Source organism: Meleagris gallopavo, chromosome 19, assembly GCF_905368555.1.
Source record: "Meleagris gallopavo chromosome 19, MGAL_WU_HG_1.1, whole genome shotgun sequence".
Taxonomy (NCBI): Eukaryota; Metazoa; Chordata; class Aves; order Galliformes; family Phasianidae; genus Meleagris; species Meleagris gallopavo.
The window spans coordinates 2,577,717-2,597,799 of NC_139422.1; the positions used below are offsets into that span (position 1 = coordinate 2,577,717).

The 20,083-nt window shown below is 42.7% G+C and overlaps 1 protein-coding gene across 1 annotated transcript in view; it reads right to left on the reverse strand.

Annotated features, from left to right (window-relative positions):
- Nucleotides 1-14,057, reverse strand: part of TNC (tenascin C) — a 90,014-nt gene extending 75,957 nt beyond the window's left edge. Inside the window, exon 1 of the mRNA XM_085239151.1 lies at nucleotides 13,912-14,057. The gene's annotated coding sequence lies outside the window, so the exon portion shown is untranslated. The remainder of the gene's footprint in view (nucleotides 1-13,911) is intronic.
- Nucleotides 14,058-20,083: the final 6,026 nt, after the last annotated feature.

Genomic DNA, 20,083 nt, shown 5'->3' on the forward strand with positions numbered 1-20,083 from the left:
TGACAGGCACTGGTAACCAGACAAGAGCGTGGGCTGGTATAAGCAAGCTTACAGCCTCTGTGATGGAGGTGTCACAGACATACACTGAGTGAAGTTCATTAAGAAGCTCATGAGTACTACTAGGTATGCTCAGGCAACCAGACAATGACAGCAATAAAAATGGGGAGAAATACTCTGCTTTTATTCTGTGGGGCCCTCTGTTGTGAACTGAATATATGTAAAGACACGTTACAATTCAGGAAGGAAAGAACAATGGATTTTACTCCTTTCAGTGGCTGCTTCAGACAGCAGAGCCTGTTTCAGAGATTTGGGAGGTCATAGATCCAGAAAAAAAAAAAGAAAAAATGCAGAGAATAGAAAGCAATTTACATCTTTAGGCTAATCAACACTTGGGGAAGTTTTTAAAGATGATTTGGGAAGTGATCCTTAGCACCAGCACCTGTTCCAACAGTGGTAAAGATGAAGCAGTTAATCCTCAGTAAAATAGGAAAATACCTTTTTAACAGCTACTGGGAGATGAGAGCAAGCAGTTCAGTGACAAGGACAAAGAACATACAAAATGTTCTTAGTTTTTTCACTTAGCCCATGCTCTTTCCAGAAGCTGACTGCAAAGCACACTGTTGGTATAAGATCTACGCTGAAGGGAACAACAGACTGCAGACACTTTGCAAGTTTTTTCTCTGCTAAAAGCAGACCAAGGTCACACCTACATATTTTTCACTGAGAGACTTGCTCCTCCCCTTGCCCTTTTGTTTCTAACCCTGATGCTTACCTAGGTGCAATGCATTCACTTAAGAGAGAATGTATGAGATGTGCTCTGAAGAGGAGACTCGTCTTCTAAATAACAGTGTTTGAAAAACAAGGAGATAATTACAACAGTGTTCACCCAGACACAAGTGGATTCTGGATGCTGACAGACAGGGCTCACTGGGGAGCATTAAGCAGAGTTGCTTGTTCCATAATCAGCCTTTTCAGAGGGAAGTTATGGAAAGGCTGGGCTGCTGTTTCCACCTGCCAACTCTCATTTTCCTGCACAGTCTGATGGAGTTGCTCATGTATCACATTTCTTATTCTGTTTTTTTAACCATTAAATTAAATCTTTCACCCCGCTAGAGAAGAATCTGATGAAAGGCAACTCTATTTCAGAGAGCTGATATATTCACAGTGCCATGGGACTGCCTGACCTCCAGGCTACTGTGGATTTAACGTGGGATGTGAACGTGCAAGCCTTCAAAAACACTGGAGTGGTTTAACTGTGGAGAAAGAGGCTGAGAGGAAGGATAGCACTCAAGAGCAAATCCTTATCCTAAAGGGTGTAAATCCAAAATAGCTTCTTAGAAACAAATGACATTACTCCAAACTTTAGCTGATGCAAGTGAACTCACCTCCTAAATGACAGAATGAAAGACTGGAGGAGGGGAAGTGGTGAATGTTTCAACGTGCTGTAAAAAGCCAACTGTAATAGACTATATTCCATCTGGAAGAAGAAAGCTTCTAAAAGTGGCTGAATGTAACACCAGAAATGCCTAAATGCAGCATACTATATGTTATCAGGAAACACTAGGAGAGACAAAATACATCAATAGAATTTTTTTCCTTGAGAAAGTGAATAGTGTGGTCACTGAAAGGGTGGTTCAGGGAGCCTCGTGACACAGGGACTGCAAATCTCCAATTCCTTCACAGGTTAATAGGTCTACTTGGGCAAAACATCAAAAACATGGACACTTGTACAAAGCTTTCACCAAAAGCCCTCATAGAAATTCGGCTTGGAAATGAGGCTGAGCACAGCATGAGACCTCGGAAGAGCTCTGAGACCTGTAGGGCATAATCTGAATGGTTTCCTCTCCCTGCTAAAGTAAAGCAGCATACGAAAGTTTATAAAAATAACTTTTTTTAATATTTCCATAAGTTAATCAGTGGAAGTTCCTGATCACAAACCCACCTCTAAGGTCAGTTATAACAACTGGGCAAACAGAAGAATTTCCATTCTCCAGGCAAGCAGTTATTAAGGTTGGGAAATGATACAAGCTTTGCCACACAAATCAGAGACCACATACACTGACCACCACCTCAGAAGGACACTTGGCTCTTCCTATGACTTTCCAGTCCCAAATGACCATATCATATCATGATATAACACATCTTTACCAGGTGTAGAGACCTACAGTCAAAAAGGCAATGCTAAAGAGGGAAAGCAGCCTTGGAAATCAGAACAGTCTTTCCTCTAAAATCCTTTCATTTCTCATACCCACAGCAGAAATGGCAGTAGAGGAGCCGGTCCCCAGCACCTTCTGCTCCCCAGCTGGGCACTGACAGTCCATACAGCTTAGCCTGAACTCAGGATGCCTCCAACTGCTCGTAAATATCTTTCCTCCTGCTCCATCAACTACCCCTGCATCGCATGCAGCTTTTAGAAATAGCTGCAAGAGTATCTCTTGAGTATCTCTGTTAAAAAACATGCGGCAGCTTAACTCATGCATACTTCCAGCACAGATAAACTGCAGTCTGTGCAAAGGGGCTGTTTTTGTCCAACTGTCCTTCTCTTTTTAGAATTGGTGCCTTACCCCTTCTAGGTAGGTTTTAAAGCCTCTGATATTTTTTGGACTGAAGCTTTCAAGCTGCTTCCTCCTGTGTAAGTTCCACTAGAGGAGTGCAGTGTATCCTTCTGCATCCCTTCGGTTCCCACCTTCCAGTTCAGAAACATCATTCACATGTTTTGATCTCCCACGTGAGGCTGCTTGGGTCTTTCCCACAACACCTTTCGATACACAAATCTTTTGTGAAGACTTCAGTACTTCCTTGATAAGTGTGCTTTATCCAAAGTCACTTACTATACATGCTGAAGAAAGCAGCTCTGCATTCTCCATCAACATGAAATCCTTCTTAACTTCAGATATTGATTGTTTGCTTCCAGAGCTAAGTTAGGTGTGACCTGAAACATTGCTTCCACCTTTGTAATACAATGCAATAGGAGGAACTGAGTTTAGCTTTCAGAGCCTACTGGAGACTGCAGTTACCTAAACTTTGTCTTGTATTTCATAGTCCTTAGCATTCATGCCCCCAATCTGAACTTCCCTGGAAGTTATACTTACTAAGAATACAATTAGGTCTTTGTTTTGCTATCTAAGCATAGAGAATCATGGAATCACCAAGGTTGGAAAAGACCTCCAAGATAATCCAGTCCAACCACCCACCTGTCACCAATATCTCCCACTAAACCATGTCCCTGGGTATGACATCTAAATGTTTCAGCTGGCAATGAATGAGGATGGAAAGGACAGGTGGATTCTTTGCAAGTTCAGTGCAGCCTTTCACAGCAGCTAAAGAGCCCCAGAGTTATGGCATAAATGATATCCATATGTTCTGTAGGTGCAGTATTTTCCTCAACTTGTAACACAGAATAACAGAAATAGCACATTGTACTTTCTCTAATGACACAACACTGAAGTTTCAAATGTACGTACAAACATTGCTTTGGCTCCCATTCACATCATCTGCCAATACACACAACAGACTTTGCAGCAGATATATTGAATAATCTTCCATTCAGGTTTGCCTTCAATAGCAATAGGGATGGAAGAACCCTTTGAGTTGTTCTTATACCTTGAGAGCTCCAAAGTAGGAAAAATCCCGAATGCTTATTGCTCAATGTTGAGTTAAACAGCACCAAGAAAAGTGATGTCATCAAAGGCACCAATTCTGTTTCTTGGAGACATCTGGATGAAAAGGCAACGCGGGGGACTGATTTCATTTTGTAAGAATCCCAGCCATAAACAGATTAGCAAATTATTGTGACAGACAGTAAGCGTTTTGTGAGAATGTTTACCACGGAATTCCAAAGCCAGGATCCGGCCAAGAACATCATCTCAACCATCATAACGAATGACCAGAGACTTCCAGGAATCACATGCTGTTTGAGAAGGGTGCCGCAAGGCAGGCTGGAAGCGAGGAGATGACTGGGCAAAAGGTGAAGGGGGAAGGCATTCTTTCCCAAGTGATGCTGCAGGGATTAAGGTCGGAAGCCACAGCACAGTAAGCCAACGAGCTGAGCACATCTGGCTGTGTGGAGGTGTTAGCCAGAAGTCTGACAAATGGATTCACGCCTACAAAACGGGTCCCTAAAGTGTCAGGCTAGCACTAAAAGTGAAGAAAGATGTTTGACTGGACCTTTATCTACTTATGAATACTGTGGCACTTCCTCTCTTCTGTAAAGTAATCAGCATATTAGAACAGTACAGGGCAGGATGGAAATACTTGTCTGGATAGTCCCATAAAGGAGAAAGTGTGAGTATTCCATGATACAGATCTTGTTCTTTGTGGTGCAGAAAACCACAATATAAATTTTGAAAAAAGATCAGGCTACATTTGAAAGTTGAACCTGAAAAAAAATCAACTGTGCTTTAGTGCAATTCTTTTCTTTTCCAATATCCTCTTCCTGAAAACCAGACTATATTTTGTGTGGTTACAGATAAGACACAAACAAGGACCAAATAATATAGATGATGTCACATGCAGAATCTGTGATGTAGCCACAAGCCAGATCACTCCGCACGCAGGAGGATGCTTCAGCCAAACCAAATTCTTCATCACTTTGGTATCAGAGATGAAGGGAGACTTTTGTTTGGAATGGATATCTTTGGTTAAAAAAAAAAAAAAAAAAAAAAAAACCTGCTTCAGCTTCCCAAAAAGAAGAGAAGGGAGAAGAGGGGAGAAGAGGCAAAATATGCACCAAAAAACCCTTGCCTTTCCCAACCTTCCAATAAGTTAAAGAATTATTTTTCCTAATGATGCACAGTAACTGTCAGACCCTGAACTTATAGGCATTTACACACTCAACTGACTACGACCCTCTGGGCAGCCAACGTCATGAAATCTGGTTTGTCAGTGTCGTGCTCACTGGGACCAGAAGCACAGGGAAGAATGAAGCTGAGGGATGGAAGAGCCAGCACAGAAGAAACTCACTACTGCTCCATGCATCTGCCTTCAAGAACCAAAGAACTTCCTCTAGGAATTCAATACATCAATACCAATGAAGGAATAGTTCCTAGCTTGAAGGCACCTACAGGTTATAGGCACCTATAACCCTGCACAGATATCTACCTACCTGTCTGGAGTTTCAGAAGGGTATCTAAGGAGGAACAGATGCTTATATAAATTTCATGGGCTCCAGATCTGGCCTCATGAGTCTCAGGCACGTTTGCCCTTTTCATTCGGCCTTATTGATGCTGAGCAACAACACATTCCCCACCAATGATGGCTATGTTCATAAATATTTATAGCAACTGAATGAAAATGTATTTTGTTCCATCCACCCATCCACACTCAAGTGTGTTGGGGCGCCTAAACTGTTCTGCTGCCAAACACAGAGATCCTCACAAAATATAAAGCAATAGGGTTCAACTTTGCACAGAGTTCAGCTGGTTTTCATCAGCTGCAGATCTGGTTTTGCACAGTTTACTTTTAGGCCCTTGTAATACCACCTGTTTCCTTGTTACAGTACCATACATCCACACTACCTGTTTCATCTTCCCTGGTAGATACAGTTTCCCACATTTTCCTTAAGAAGTGCAGAGCACCCCAAGCATTAGATTTGGCTTTTAAACCCAGGGCTCTGTTGGTTTTTTTCCCCCAGAGTTTATTTACAGACTGAAGGAAACTTTGGAATGAGGAGAAGGTTCCCTTCCAGCCCAAATCAATCTACGAAATTGCCTTTTGATGACAGTTTTGGCTTACTGCATTTAACCTCATTTATCCTGAACATAAATGAAATTTCAGCTCATTGGATTTCAGCTTGAAACGTGACCCTTAGTTCTAAAGAACACCAAGAGGAGGCCAGTCCTGGAACGCACTGAACTGAGCACCATTTGCTGCTTGTTTGCAGGGAGGAAAGCTTCACCCCAATATAAGCCATTCATTTTTATGCCTGTTTGTACTCCCAGCTTTCCCTCCTGCATTATGAAGTCATTCAGATGACAGTAACTCCTTGTTACTCCCTATAGTGATAAATTCAGCAGGTGAAAAGTCCTTCAGAGGAAAGCATGCTATAACTTCAGTTTATAATAAATTTTACACCTTTCAGGTTTGCTTTTGGATTCTTTGTTGCTTTTCCTTATTAACTCAAAAAAAAAAAAATCATTTTAAGAGATATTAAATGTGATCAAAATTCAGAAGCATAAGGACAGCCTTGCAATAAATGCCCCAATTACCCCTGCCACAGCAACAAATCATTTAACAGTCTTTGTGCCCGAGTTTCCTCACCAGAAATCCTGTGAGTCCTTTATTTCTTCCAATTTTCAGGGCAAGAACTGCCTGACTTTCTGGGCCCTCTGCACATAACATGATGGTTTAAAGCACTGCTTGCAGCAAGACAAGCACTGAATAAAACAACACAGCTGAAGACAAAATTTGACAGAGGACATTCAGCAGTTAACCCCCAAAAGGCTCAAAATAGAATGAAATTCAGTGTCAAAGCATCAACTACGTAAAACCCAACCACAAGCCTGGAATTTAATGACACGTTCACTTACGCTGTGGTCGGCAGGATTCTACTGACTGGACGCACAGCTCCAGCACATCCCAGCAACAGGTGCTTTTGAATGACTCCTCAATGCCCAGCTGCTGTGAAAAGATTTACAATGCACGCCAAGGTGGATTGAAGTGGGAGGAAGGAGGAGGGAACAAGCTGAATGATCTACTGCAGTATCTCCATCGCTTTCCTATCCCTATTTGGAGAGAATGGGAGTTTTCCACATATCTGCAACGCTGGCGAGGCTGTAGGGCTGAGGTTTACATCAGCAATCTGTGCTCCTTCCTGCTGCCAAACACGAGCTCTGCCCGGTGGGATGCAGGCTGCTGGAAGACCTGCTGAGTTTGTTATTCGCGCGGTAGTGTTTAAAACCACTGCAAAGAAACCCAGAGGATACAAAACAGAGCGACTCCCATCCTGCCAAGATGTGTAAACATGAACAAATATGGGCTCTGCATGGAGAGCATCAAAGTCAGGAAGCACTCAGCCCAGTGCAACACCCCATAGCTGTAAGGGGATGCTTCTCTACACCCGTTCGGACCTCACGGAGGATGAGGGAATCATTGCTTTGATGCCAGCTTGATACACAGCACTGCACAGAGACAAATGAAATGGACGTGCAATTCTCTCAAACCCTATGGATGCCCACGCAGTGCTGCTGTCTGAGCTTGCACTCTCCAGATCCGTTCTTCACGTCTTCCAGCCCTGCTCTGATTTGCACGGAGATGCCAAGGGGTCAGATCTTAATTTCAAAGTAGGATAATCAATTTGATGCCTCGTCTATGGTATGAGGAAGGCCCTCCAGAAAAGCCTGAGCTTGGATTTGTATTTCAAAAGGATATGACATCCTATAGTCTGAGAATGTTGTGCTTCTGTTAAATAGTCTGAGTGTTCCAGGGAAGATTTCAGTGATACAGCACAGCTGATTTTGGTGAAGTCATGCTAAGTAACAAGCTGGCTGTATCTCATTAGTTTGTCATTTTTATCTATCCTTACTATTTCAAGAGATCTGCCCAGGGTTTCCTATATTGCACAGGATCTCCAGGCTATCCTGTGATGACACAATTATCTTTAATCGCAAACCCTCGAGAAAACAGTGTAAGAACATTACACACCAGTCTTCAGCAGCCTTCCTCTCCCCCCACTGAGGCTGAAAACAGCACGGAGATTCTTCTGTGAGGATCATCATTAGCAGAGCAGAGTTCTGTTTCTGTAACAAAACACATGAATCCGCACAGCGAGTCTTCCCACCAGCTGGGAACTGCTCCTCTGCAGAGCTCTTTTTAAGGGTTGAATAGCAGTTACTTTCTAAGGGAAAGGAAAAGCTTCTTTCCTTTAGTTCTCTCTAGAACAAAGTTACTTTTTCTTTTTATTACTATTATTACTTTTTAAATGATGCTAGGATGCTGCATGCTGCAGTTATATTCGGAAATCAGAACTAAATGCTCTGCAGAAGCCCAGACCCTTCTGATGGAAGACTGAAGCCCCCTGCAAGCCCAGAAGTCCTCAGTGGTCAGAGCAATCACTCTGACAACATTTTTCAAAGCCCGGTTAGAACTGGATCTCCTCCCATTTCATCCCAGAAACAGCAGTTACAGAGGCTTGGGTTTCCTTTTCCACTCAGTCTTCCACGAGTGAAGAAAGCTTTCCTCAGAGCATGGCAATGAAGGCACTTTGTGTGCTTATTGTGCTTCTCTAACTCACTGAGCTACAATGAATGATCTGTAAGAGTGCACGAAGCCTGCTTGCCTTCCTGACCCCAGCACCTTCCTCTACAGCCACTGCCACATTGCACCCCCCCTCCCCCCCCCCCAAGGACATGCACTGTCACAGAACCGGTGTCACAAAGTCATCACTGAAAATGAATGGGATCCACATGCGAAAATCACTCTCTTAAATAAAAGAGCTGTAGAGGGAAGGCTTAAATATTCAGTAGGGCTCTCACTCTCAGAGGATATAGCTGCAAAATTTCAGCTGTGTTCTGCAGTATGTTGGTTGTCCTTCACTCACACTTCGTTACCTTGGCCAAGGCTCTAGGGTTAGGTCCACCAACAGACTCTGATGCTCACAAGCTGCTGACTTAAAAGTCCCATTTGATTACTGGAAATGACATCACGGAGGTGAAAATTAATTCCAGAGGATTTTCTTCTCTAATTGAAAGAGCTTTCTGTGTGAAGACCACGAGGAAAGCAGTATTTAGAATAGAAAGGGGAATGGGCTTCAAAGATGTTCTTCAGATGAAAGATACCAAATGAAAGTTTTCTTGGCTGATTAATACCACAGAGGACTTTACCAGGTGCTTGCTAGAGAAATGCTCAGAGATTTTAACCCTGACTGGAAAGACAAACAGGAGTCACAAAATGTACACCCAGAGATGAACAAGAAAAAGATATTCCCAAAAGCCAAAAGAAAGTTACAGCACCTCTGTGATACCCCAAATCCTGCCGTATCATTTTGGACTGCAGGCAAATTCATGTTGTATGCTGAATTCATCCATATTCAGAAAAACAACACACTGTAATTCAACTTCAAATTCATGGAGGGCAAATAAGTACTCAAAGTTCATCAACTTAAGAGTTTTGCTGAGTCAATGCCTATAGCATATGACTATACACCATGTAGTTAAAGGAGGGGTAGAGATACAAGAGCATCATATCTAATTGTAATCTAATTGAAATTATTGCTGGCAAAGGATAACTGTGCCAAAAATGCATCAATAAGAGGTTTTCATAATGTCTCATGGTGAAGGTCACTTTCATCTGATGCTAGTAGCTCTCTTACCATCACCTTGTGCCTGTGAACACCTCGTCATCATCTAAAGATGAACATTTGGTTCTTCTCACCCTATTTTTACATGCTAGCAGAAGTGAAATTATACAAACAAATCTCCTTCCTTGGACAGGAAGGGAATAAAACATTGCCATATAAACTGAAGGCTCCAAATAACATTAACGTGCTCATTGAGTTGCCTGCTCTGGAGGGAGAGCAAATGAAATTTATGATTTTATTAAAGCCTTCTTATGCCATCAGTTTGGTATGACCAAGCTGTATTTCAAATAAGAACCAGGACTTGAGTCTGCCTTGTATCTTACCCTCCCCAAATATATACACCCAGCTCACAACTGTGCTGCTTACAAAACAAGTTGTTCTGGAAGCAGTGGAACAGAATGAATTCTTATTGATTTGTGTCCTTTGCCTCTGAAATTTCCCCTTTGCCATCCCCTGCCACAATACTCCTACCAAGCCTAAGATATCGTGTTCTACTCCTATTTAAGACCTGTGCAGCCTGACTGACCAGTCGGTGTGTGTGTATTCACTCAACAGCTGGCTGCAACCAATTGTGGGGATAACAGCTGAATTTTCATGTCTGTGTAATGTCTGAATTGCCTGTATTTCTATCAGATTTGGTTCTTTTGCTCAGCATAGCTGTTAGATTCACAAACATGTAGAGCTTTTCTAACATCAGGGCTTCCGCTCCTCAAACATCCGACTGGAACCAGACAGGCTGAACAGATAAACTGACAAATATTTCAGTTATATAAGCCCCATTTCAAGAAAAAAAAAAAAAGCTAAGAATAAAGTTTATGAGTTTATAAAAGACAAAAAAAAAAAAAAGGGAAAAAAAAAGGAAAAAAGGAGGAGGTTTGGAATCATTTATCTTCTTGCTGTTTTTCAGCATAGTTGATCTGTTTTAGAGTTAAATCGAGCCCTACTATTTTTAGTCTTTGCCTCATAAAGCTATTTTAAACTGCATGAAACCAGGCTTTGCCTAGAACTTCTACAGGAAGGTAAAGAGCTCAACAGTGTTGTACAACTACACACAAAACCACCACTGCTCTCCTGAACAACATCTGAACCTTCAGATAAACTTAACGATCAAGCAAAGCTGCTCAGATAGGTCTGCACCGCCCAGCCAACTGTAAAGAGATCGTGTTCATCATCAAACATACACATGCACCTGGGCGAGGTATGCACACCAGGGAGAGAGAAGGTTTCTCCATTACTTCCCTTTCTAAATGGGAAGAGCACAGAGAGGAATGCTGCAGAGAGGTTGGAAGTGAGATGCTGACCATTCTGAACAGAGGAAGAGTTGGGGCCTCCAGCCTTGAGGGACAAAGAGTCCACAAGAGCTCTATAAACTAATTGGTTACTTTCTCTTGTTCTGTACTAATGGTTTAAAGGGCACAAGCAACTGAACTGTACATCTCCTCCACCTGCAACACATGCAGGCAGACAGCAAGCCAGCAAATTACATCTGTGACAGCACAGCACTAAACCCAAGCTATTACATGTTTCTCAGCAGCATCTGGGATGCTAATGCCATTTTAACACAGAGCTGCTGTACATCTGACCAGCTGAGAGCTCATGCGATGCAATGTGCAATTGTCTGCTCCTGCCTGTATAGCCAATGTAAGGCTTACCTTAATCCAGTTTAGAAGCAGATGAGCTGAAACTGCAAGAACATGCACAGATGAATGTTCTTAGGAGGATTTAGAGCAAAAAATTTAAAAAAAAAAAAAAAAAAAAGAGAGAGAATAAACTTTAATGGAGTAGTTAATGCCTGCAGACAAATCTTCAGCTAGTTTGCTCACTGTTCTGCCCAGCAGCACAGCAGTAACAATCCCCTTTTCTCTACACTGCAGCTGTAGGATAGGTCACACTGCAAAACTACTTTCAGTAAATCCTTATGAAAGCACCAAGCCCTAGCTACACTAAACTTTGTTTTTTCCCTTTACACAGCAAATTCCACCCCCCTACAGATCCATGACCCAATTCAGTCTCAAAGCATCCAGCAGAAGCACAAAGAAAAAAAACCAATGAGCAATCTGGAACGATGACACTATCTCTCACACAGGACTTAAGCCACTTCATCCTTGATGTGTTATTGTTACTCCCGACAGCTCTCTGCATGTGATTTGTGGCACGCGGCAATGACACGGGCTGTGATTGTTGCTCATGTTGTAGCAACAATTTAAATTCCTGTTAAGAGAGATCAAGGCAACACGACATTTGCAGAGAGCAGGATTAAGTTGCTTTTGTGCGATGCTCCAGAAGGCTTAGGAGTTCTTGACAACTGTTTGGAAAAGAACTACTTTTTTTCTCCTTAAGAACAAATTCTTAAGGAAGAAAGTGTGTTATCTACTTGTACAAAACCAGTAGGGCAGAAACACTGCTGACATTACAGAATTCACAATGAAGGACAGTAATGGGAAGCAGATGCAAACATTTTATGGCTCAGGAGGACAATCCAGACCAACAAGATGGGTACATGTGGCTGGGAACTTCTAAAAATATTTGTCTGACTTGACTTGTTTGCTGATGGAGCTGTCAAAATCTCCAATAATTAGATAGTGGTGGCAATGTCTGGGTGTTGTGATTTCATGGAGACAACTGCTCTGGATAGTGGAGCATCAACTGAATTGCTGCATTCCCTTCTATTAAAAGAGTTTCTAATTCCAAATGTTCCTCAGCTTGTTGCATAGCACATTTAGTTCTTGATTTGGAAGACAGAGCAGTATCTGGATTAAAAGCTGCTCTCACCATATTTTATCATTCCCTTACCTGCACTTCCCACTCACCTGAGAGCTTCTGAGAGGAGTGTGTGTAGACTCAGTGCTCCTTGAGAAAATAGACAGCTTATTGCCTTCACTAAAGACACAAAACACAGAAAAACTAAGGCCTAGATATGTTTAAAGGAGATGAAAGTGGGATGTTGTCACCATTTGGGCATCGTCAGCAGTTTTCAAAAGGCCACTTTGTAGTCCTTGACACTTTCTCCCATAACATTCTCTTGGTATTTAAAGCCCTGTTTCCTCACTTGTCCAGAAGTATAATCATTTTAATAGGACTAAACAACATTTTTCCCTAAATCTAAATAGGGCCCACCTGAAATACACTCTTTTCCCTATACCTCCTGCAAACCAAATTAACTGGCATCCTCAACATCACAGAACCTCTCCTTCCTCAAGCTGACCTCCGCACAAGTGATGCTGGTGACTGTCATTTGTATTCAAAAGCACAGCAGGAAAACACGACAAGTCTCTTCCACAGAGCAGTTCAGTTTGCAGAGATAGGGAAAGCAGTTTGTCTCAAAAATGAAAAAAGGAAAGGTTTAAAACAACCTCACCTAACTCATGCACTGAGAAAGGCCGTAACCATGGGCCACGTTACGACTGAGAGGAACAATCCATATGAAGTCAGTTCATAAAAAAGAATTGAGTGGCTGGTGAATAAAGAGAGGGAGGGCAGTAACTCTGCAGCTCAGCCTTAAAGGCGTTTCAAAAGAAAAAAATGCAGGTGTGCTCTTTATATCAAGCAGCAATTGAAGTGAATTCACATATTTAAAAGCAAAAATTCTCTTAAATGGAATACAATTGCATTTGCTGAAGGAGTTTTCCACTCACGAGGTCATCAGCACAGATAATCCATCTTTACTACAAGTAAAAGTCGCAGTTCAAACCGCTGAGAAGAAATAAGAGTAAGATTATGACAGATTAAACTCCAGTGAAAGACATAAAACTTCACATCTTCCTTGTAGGGTCAGTTTTGCTGATCCAGCTGATGACACTGCTGAGGCTGTAACTATCAGCTTCAATAACGTATCATGGCCACTGCCTCAGTCATGGCCCAATGTCCCCTCAGTGCCCATAAGTGAAAGATCATAGAGGAAAATTGTTACCTTTCAGGTAATGGTCAGCTGTTACAAGAACAAACCGTGCAAAAAAGAAGGGCTGAGAAACAGCATCAGACTGATAGAAAATACGTCTCAAATTTGTCCAGCACATCCTGAATTTTCTACTGGCTTCCTCTTATTTCCTACCTACATCCCTACTTGAAACGAAAAGTTCTTCTAAGAGCTGAGTGTAAATCAGGCATACTTTACATAAGAATTAATCTATTCCTGCAGCAATGATATAATAACAATTAGTAAGACTAACTGTCAGCATAATCAGCTCCTTCAAAGATTTGGGGTGAGCAAACGAGATGCTTCACAGTCCTCAGAGCCAAAACAGATATCCAGGCAGAGAGGAGCACAGTGACTCTTGGTCAGCCTTCCTAACATCTCCAGCAGGATTATTTCATCCAGTAATGTCACGATCTCTATATCCACAGTTCCTCTACCAAAACTGCTGCATAAAGCACTGGGACAGAACAAATTTCCTTATTTCCAAATAAGACTGTACCAACAAAATGAACTGTAGCACCTCGGAGAATCAAAGCATTTTTAGCGTTCAGCAACACACTGAACACCATTCCCTGACTGCCATGAAGCCATTGATGAACCCTGCAGAAAAGATCTTTCCGTTGAACTGTTTTTCCCCCTGCGAAGCAAGAACCCTTGTGAGAAAGCACGTCCAGAGCTCTGTGCCAGACCACCTACCGACCTGTTTAACGTGTGCCAAGAGCCGCAGGATGCCAAGTGGGCCAGTGGGTTTCTCTGCCCAGATGAACTGCTTGTGTCCCAGCAAGGGCAACCAGTTCAACCACGAGACAAAGGAGCGTTTCTTTTCTCCTGCTTTCCTGTTCCACTTTTGTGTCTGCCTGCGAGCCTGTTGTTAAAAGCAAATGATTAATTGGGCACTGGGGAGCTGTTGGTATTTTATTTTTTTTTTTTAAACCAGTGGATTTCTCAGCTCAGATACTGAACGCTTTAAATTTTTTTTATTTTTTATTATTTTTTGCCTTGGAATTGTATGTTAACAGAAATGCATGTGCTTCAGTAAAGATTTACTGGAATTTGCACTTGACACAGCAGACAAAAAGGCGGTGAGCTCTTGTTAATGAGGCAGCAGTCAAGTCCTGCTCCCTAACAGTAGCAAAAATTTGATAAAATTGTTCTCACTGCTCTACAGAAGTGACAAAAAAGTGTACCCCCAGCATAAATGACAGTAGCAGGAGTGCAGGGCAGCTTACACCACCAAGAGGCTGCTGTAGCAACTGAAAGAACCACCAAAATCTGAGATGTCTGGACATGATGTAGGAGAGGAAGGCACAAGAAGCACCACATGAAGGCTCCTTACCAGAGCTGTGTGCTGCTAAAGCTAACCAATGTGCAGGTCAGCCATGCCTCCCTGTTTTCCTTTCCCCATATCCTGGTGTAGGGAAGATTTAAACCCAAAGTCTGTGTGTGCATTTCATGAACAACTTTTTACTGAGCTCTTCTTCAAGTCTGTCTTACTTCATAAGCTACAAGCACTTTGGGATAGAAAGAGAGGCTTCTTGCACACACATATGTGGGAATGATGTTGGAATTCATCATCACCAGGGGTAACAGAGCCTTTTCAAATGTCACTCTAAGCCAGAAACAGTAAAGAACAACCAAAAGCACAGAAGTGAAGTTCTCTGCCTACAGAAATCAATGAGAATTTTGTCCTTGACTTCAGTGGAGCCAGGCTTTCATCCAGTCTATTTGTACTTTAGGTTTCCCGTGGTGAATAAATAGAAATGAAAAGCCAAAGTCCTGGCACCAGTCTTATGAGTCAGGCAATCAAGTATGTGCAGTATGCACTCCTTCAGCAGTGTCAGGCTTTTAGGACCTTGGGTCTAGATATATAGCCATGTGAAACTGTAAAGCTAGACAACATGACTTCTTTAGCAGGAGCAACAACCTCCTGCGTGTTTTCTTTTACAGATGGGAAGTCAGCAGGGTTATCAGCCTCAAAGAAGCTGTGCAGATACAGAGCTGCTGCTGCGATGCATACAGGGCTGTTTGGTATGCTGGCTGAAGAGTGGGTATGAAAAGAACACTGTCAGAGCTTGTGAAAAGCTATGATGTAAACACAACAGTCCACAAAACAAGATTTTACCATTTTATAGCCAGAGACAGCATTTGGTCCCAGTGACAAATTTTCTCTACAGTGTAGATGAAAGATTCTGTCCTTTGTAGACACATACAAGACCAGTGTGTTGAAAACAGTACAGACTATTTCCACAACACATTCTGCAACTGTTAATAATCATCATGCTTTAAAAACACATGTTTGTCACGACACAATTACTAATGACATTCATTAACTCTCAGTCATTTGATGCTACATTGTGATTTACTATTAGGAACATCTGACAAAAAGAAAAATCAAAGAAGTGGAGGCTGTTAGAAAATACCTTCTTCTGAAATCTTTTTCTAGTGTTCCTTATGTTGTTAGCTCTGTCCTTTATCTGACAACATACTGGAGAACTTACAGCATTCCCATTTTCCATAAACATCTGTATTTTCTTATTTTAAACTTGCTCACAGCATGATTCCAATCTATAGATATACTTGCACACATGTACCAAACATCTCATCTTTGCACAAAGTCATTGGTCAATTTGGAAAACGCCTGGAATAAGTTAAAAATTGTAATCAATGAGTAGGGCTAGATGTTTCTAGGATCTGCAGATCCAGGAACATACTTCTACTCTTGCCTTTTATGGCTTATATCTTCTCATATGCAAAAAGCCCCATCCATCAGCTTTGTAAGAAGGGTCAAAGAGGCACCACAGAATAGGTTATACTGGCATCCAACAGTTCTGCTGGAATTTTTTTTTATTTTTTTATTTTTTTTCTGTAGAATCATAGAATGGGTCGGAAGGACAAAAAGCCCATCCAGACCCAACTTCAGCCATGGGCAGGGACAGCCCCCCAGCTCAGGCTGAATCCAGGGCCATCTAAGGCCTTGGGCACATCCAGGGATGGACACCCACAGCTTTGGGCAGCAGTGTGGGGCCTCACCAATCTCTGAGTGAAGAATTTTTTCCTGAGATCTAATCTAAACTTACTCTCTTTTAGTTTAGAGCCGTTACCCTTTGTCCTAAGCTATACTCCTTGATAAAGAGACATTCCCAATCCTTCCTGCAGGCCTCCTTTAAACATTGGAAGCTTGGTTTCTTTGGTGTTTTTCTGTCACCTCCCCAAACACAGACAATTTGGAGATCTGTTCTTTGCAAAACTGCACACCTGTGGGACACAACTGTGCCACCTTGGAGCCACTATATCCAATGCCCACCCTGCACCGAATGCAGCACACATGTGCATCACTCAGCACAGCTTGCAAATACCAGGGAAGGCTGGAGGGACCTTTCCTGGACACCTTTCCTGGCTGCCACCTGGAAATTCCATGTTCTCTGTAACAAGCAACATTATGTGCTGCTTTTACAGCTCCTGGGGCAGATGAGTCAAATCCTGGAGTGGTTCTGTTGTGGGTCACCCCCACCTTTTTCCATAGGGAAGCTGGATCTGCAATTGTTCATAGTCCCTTGTTGTGGTTTCTTAGCAGCATTCCTGAACCATGAACTTGTTGATTCTTCCACACTGCAGCAGAAGAGCCAGTCTAAGTGTCTAGAATCCCCCCTCAACAGGGACAGACAGAGTTCAGCTGGTTTGCATGGAGCTTGAACTCCAGAGAATGGCTAAAGCTCAAAACTGTTGCTGATACTATCACAGCAAGATGCTAACTGCACATTTTCATATAAAGACATCATGACTTACGAGCTTTCTGCACACAATTCCAACAGCTGCTTTTCTGACTTCGTTGATAATAGATACCCTGTAATGAGATATATGGGTGCCTGTGCCCTTTTCCTTCCCTCAGACTCCTTTTAATATCCATTTAATCATGTTTACTGCTTTTTACTTCAATCCAAATGATGATTTCATGCAGTTCAGCTGGCTGCAGCATGACTTTTTCAATAAAAGATATTCCTCAACCAGCCTAAAGGGCTGAACACCACCGAACAGCCACTGAACAGCATGGAACCTGAACAGCTTGGGCACAGAAGACCCCCAGCCAGGCAATAAGCTCATCTTTTCCTTCAAGACATCACATGTGCATAATCTTAAACACTCTCCAAAACTCCAACTCGGGTCTTTATTTCCTTAGGCTGCCTTGATAACTTTAACACTGCAATTGTTTGTTTTGCGATTGCTATGGTGATTACCTAGGCAGGTAATGGATTCAGATGATTAATTTCAGAACGATTAGCCCAAGGTAATGTTAGATTCCTGTCTCAAATTAGTGTTTTTAAATTGTGCTCACCGAGCTTCCAGCTGTGTTGTACCTCCAGCACTTCTCTCGGGTCTCCTAGGCTTCAAGAGGAGCAGTGGATGCCAAATCCTTGGGCAGAGCCAGCTGTTCTGAGGTATCACATCTCCTTCAGCCTTTGGTAAGGTGTTAGGAGGCTAAAAAAGCACAAAAAGTATCTTGGTAAAACATGCTAGTTGGTAATCAGTAAAGTTGACACGTTAATCCTAAATGAATGTGTCCAGGTGTGAAAGACCTGGAACCTGCACTGAATCAGGATCCTAAGAGCATCATTTAAACTGATTTGCTGCACAATCCTCATTTCACCCTTTACCCTATTCAATAAAACATACAAATATATGCATTCAGAAGCAGATTTCAGTCTATTTTAGGTTTCTCCACCATTGGAGTCCCCCACAGTTCCCATTATGAAATATCCTGCTTCTCCAGCATGAGTCCTCTAAGGGCTCAAGGGACCTGCCCCCATCTTTCCTCACTGACACCGCTGCTCACACTTCATTCCTCATCCTCCTAGTGATAAGACAAGGGGGAATGGTTTTAAACCAAGACAGAGGAGGTTTAGGTTGGATATTAGGAGGAAGTTTTTCATGCAGAGGGTGGTGAGGCACTGGAACAGGTTGCCCAAGGAGGCTGTGGATGCCCCATCCCTGCAGGCATTCAAGGTCAGGCTGGATGTGGCTCTGGGCAGCCTGGGCTGCTGGTTGGCGACCTGCACACAGTATGGGGTTGGAACTGGATGAGCACTGTGGTCCTTTTCAACCCAGGCCATTCTGTGATCCTCACTCATGTGCAGCATTTTGCTCTTTCTCTGGTGTGTTTGAACAGGGACACCACCAGCTTCTGTCCATCGTAGACAGTCCTGGCCTCCTGCTACCAAGCCCCACCACCTCCTCCCAGCACACACTTAAATGAATTCAATTCTAAACGGGAAGTTTTTGCTTTTCTTTTTCACCGCTTTTAACATGAATCTGAATCTCTGCTACACATCCATTATCTATTAATGCAAATACCCACGAAGCTTCCAAGTTAGCGTGGTGAGACACCATCCATGCTGCAGATTAGAGACGAGCAGTAACCCAGATTTGAGGCAAATGTGGCATTTGCTGGAGCTTGCAGCCTCTGTTCCATGGGAGCACGGACACCCTGCTGTGACGCAAGGGAAATTAGGACATGTAAGTTCCTGCGTGCCTGCAGACACCTTACAACATCCCATCCCAAATGGTGATGAGTAACGCAGCGCACGTCTCCCACACGGAGCGAGCGCGGCCAGATCTCACCCCGCAGCCGTGAGTCAGCAACCAGGGATGTCCCCAGCTGCAGCACAGGCAGCTCACGCTACCACGAGTTTGACTACTATTTAAGGTCATTCCTCAGCTTCTGCATGGCCCTCAGCCAAATCATACTTGCAGGGCTTCAACCAACTCCTCCTGGGTGAAATTACGCCCTCCACCACTGCACACAGTCACTTCCTCCACATTCCCTGGTGCTCCAAGCTGAGTTCGCCTCTTCCTCCTCCTCCTCCTCGGTCCTGCAGCAGCCTGAGCCACTTCACTCCTAGACATGCAGCTGGAGTAGAGCCCTCTGGGCCATCAAAGTCAGGGAAATCACTCACAAATGCAGCTGGGGCTTCAGTCAGCCCACAAATGGTGAGCGTTGGGTCTCGTTACGAGTTTTTGTTCAGCATTTAAACAATTGTTTTCATGTGAGTGAGCATCCGGTACTAAGTTTGTGGCACCCTGTTTTTGGAATAGCGCAGTCTCTGGTGCCTTCATAAATTCAGGCAGGATTTATGAGTAAGCCTACCTGGGCAAATATGCTAGCTCTGACCCAGATGCACACAACCTAGTGTCTGCATCAAGGTCACATAAGAATACTTCACTTTACAGCAAAAGACCTAAAGCAAACCTTTCGCACCCTTTTACAAGGGTTGAAATAGCTGGAATTTTAATGTCGGCCTCCATCATGTCCCTCTTGTTAAGCACAGTTTGCCATTTATTTAGTGATATCTCAATTGCCAACAAAATTACAGTGCAAAAAAATAAAAATATAAGTAGTACTTAAAGGATAAAACTAGGAAATGTAGAAAGTTTTAGCTGAAAAAGATTAAGAGCACAAGACATAGCTTTATTTACCAATTTATCGCTCTTCCACCTTACATAGAGGCTCCACTTTTGAAATTAATAGTTTAGAGATAAAGGTACTAAAGATACATATTCAGCATTCTCCCCCCATCAGCAGTTCTTTGTGATTTCCTCTCATACCACCTTCTCTCATTTGGAAAATTGCAGTGGCAATCCTACCTTACATGGACGCCACAGAGCCAAATGCTTTCAAGATCTGGAGATACTGCTTTGAGATTGTAAGACCTGATTTCTCAGCAGGCTGAGAAATACAACTTTAAATTCCACTTCTACTTTATTTATACTCTTTCAATTTCATCTACATCAACACTTTGTTTACCCCTAGTCTGTTCATGTCTCTAGCTACAACTGAGGTGAAAACATTCACATTTGGAATGAAAGACTTCAAAGTA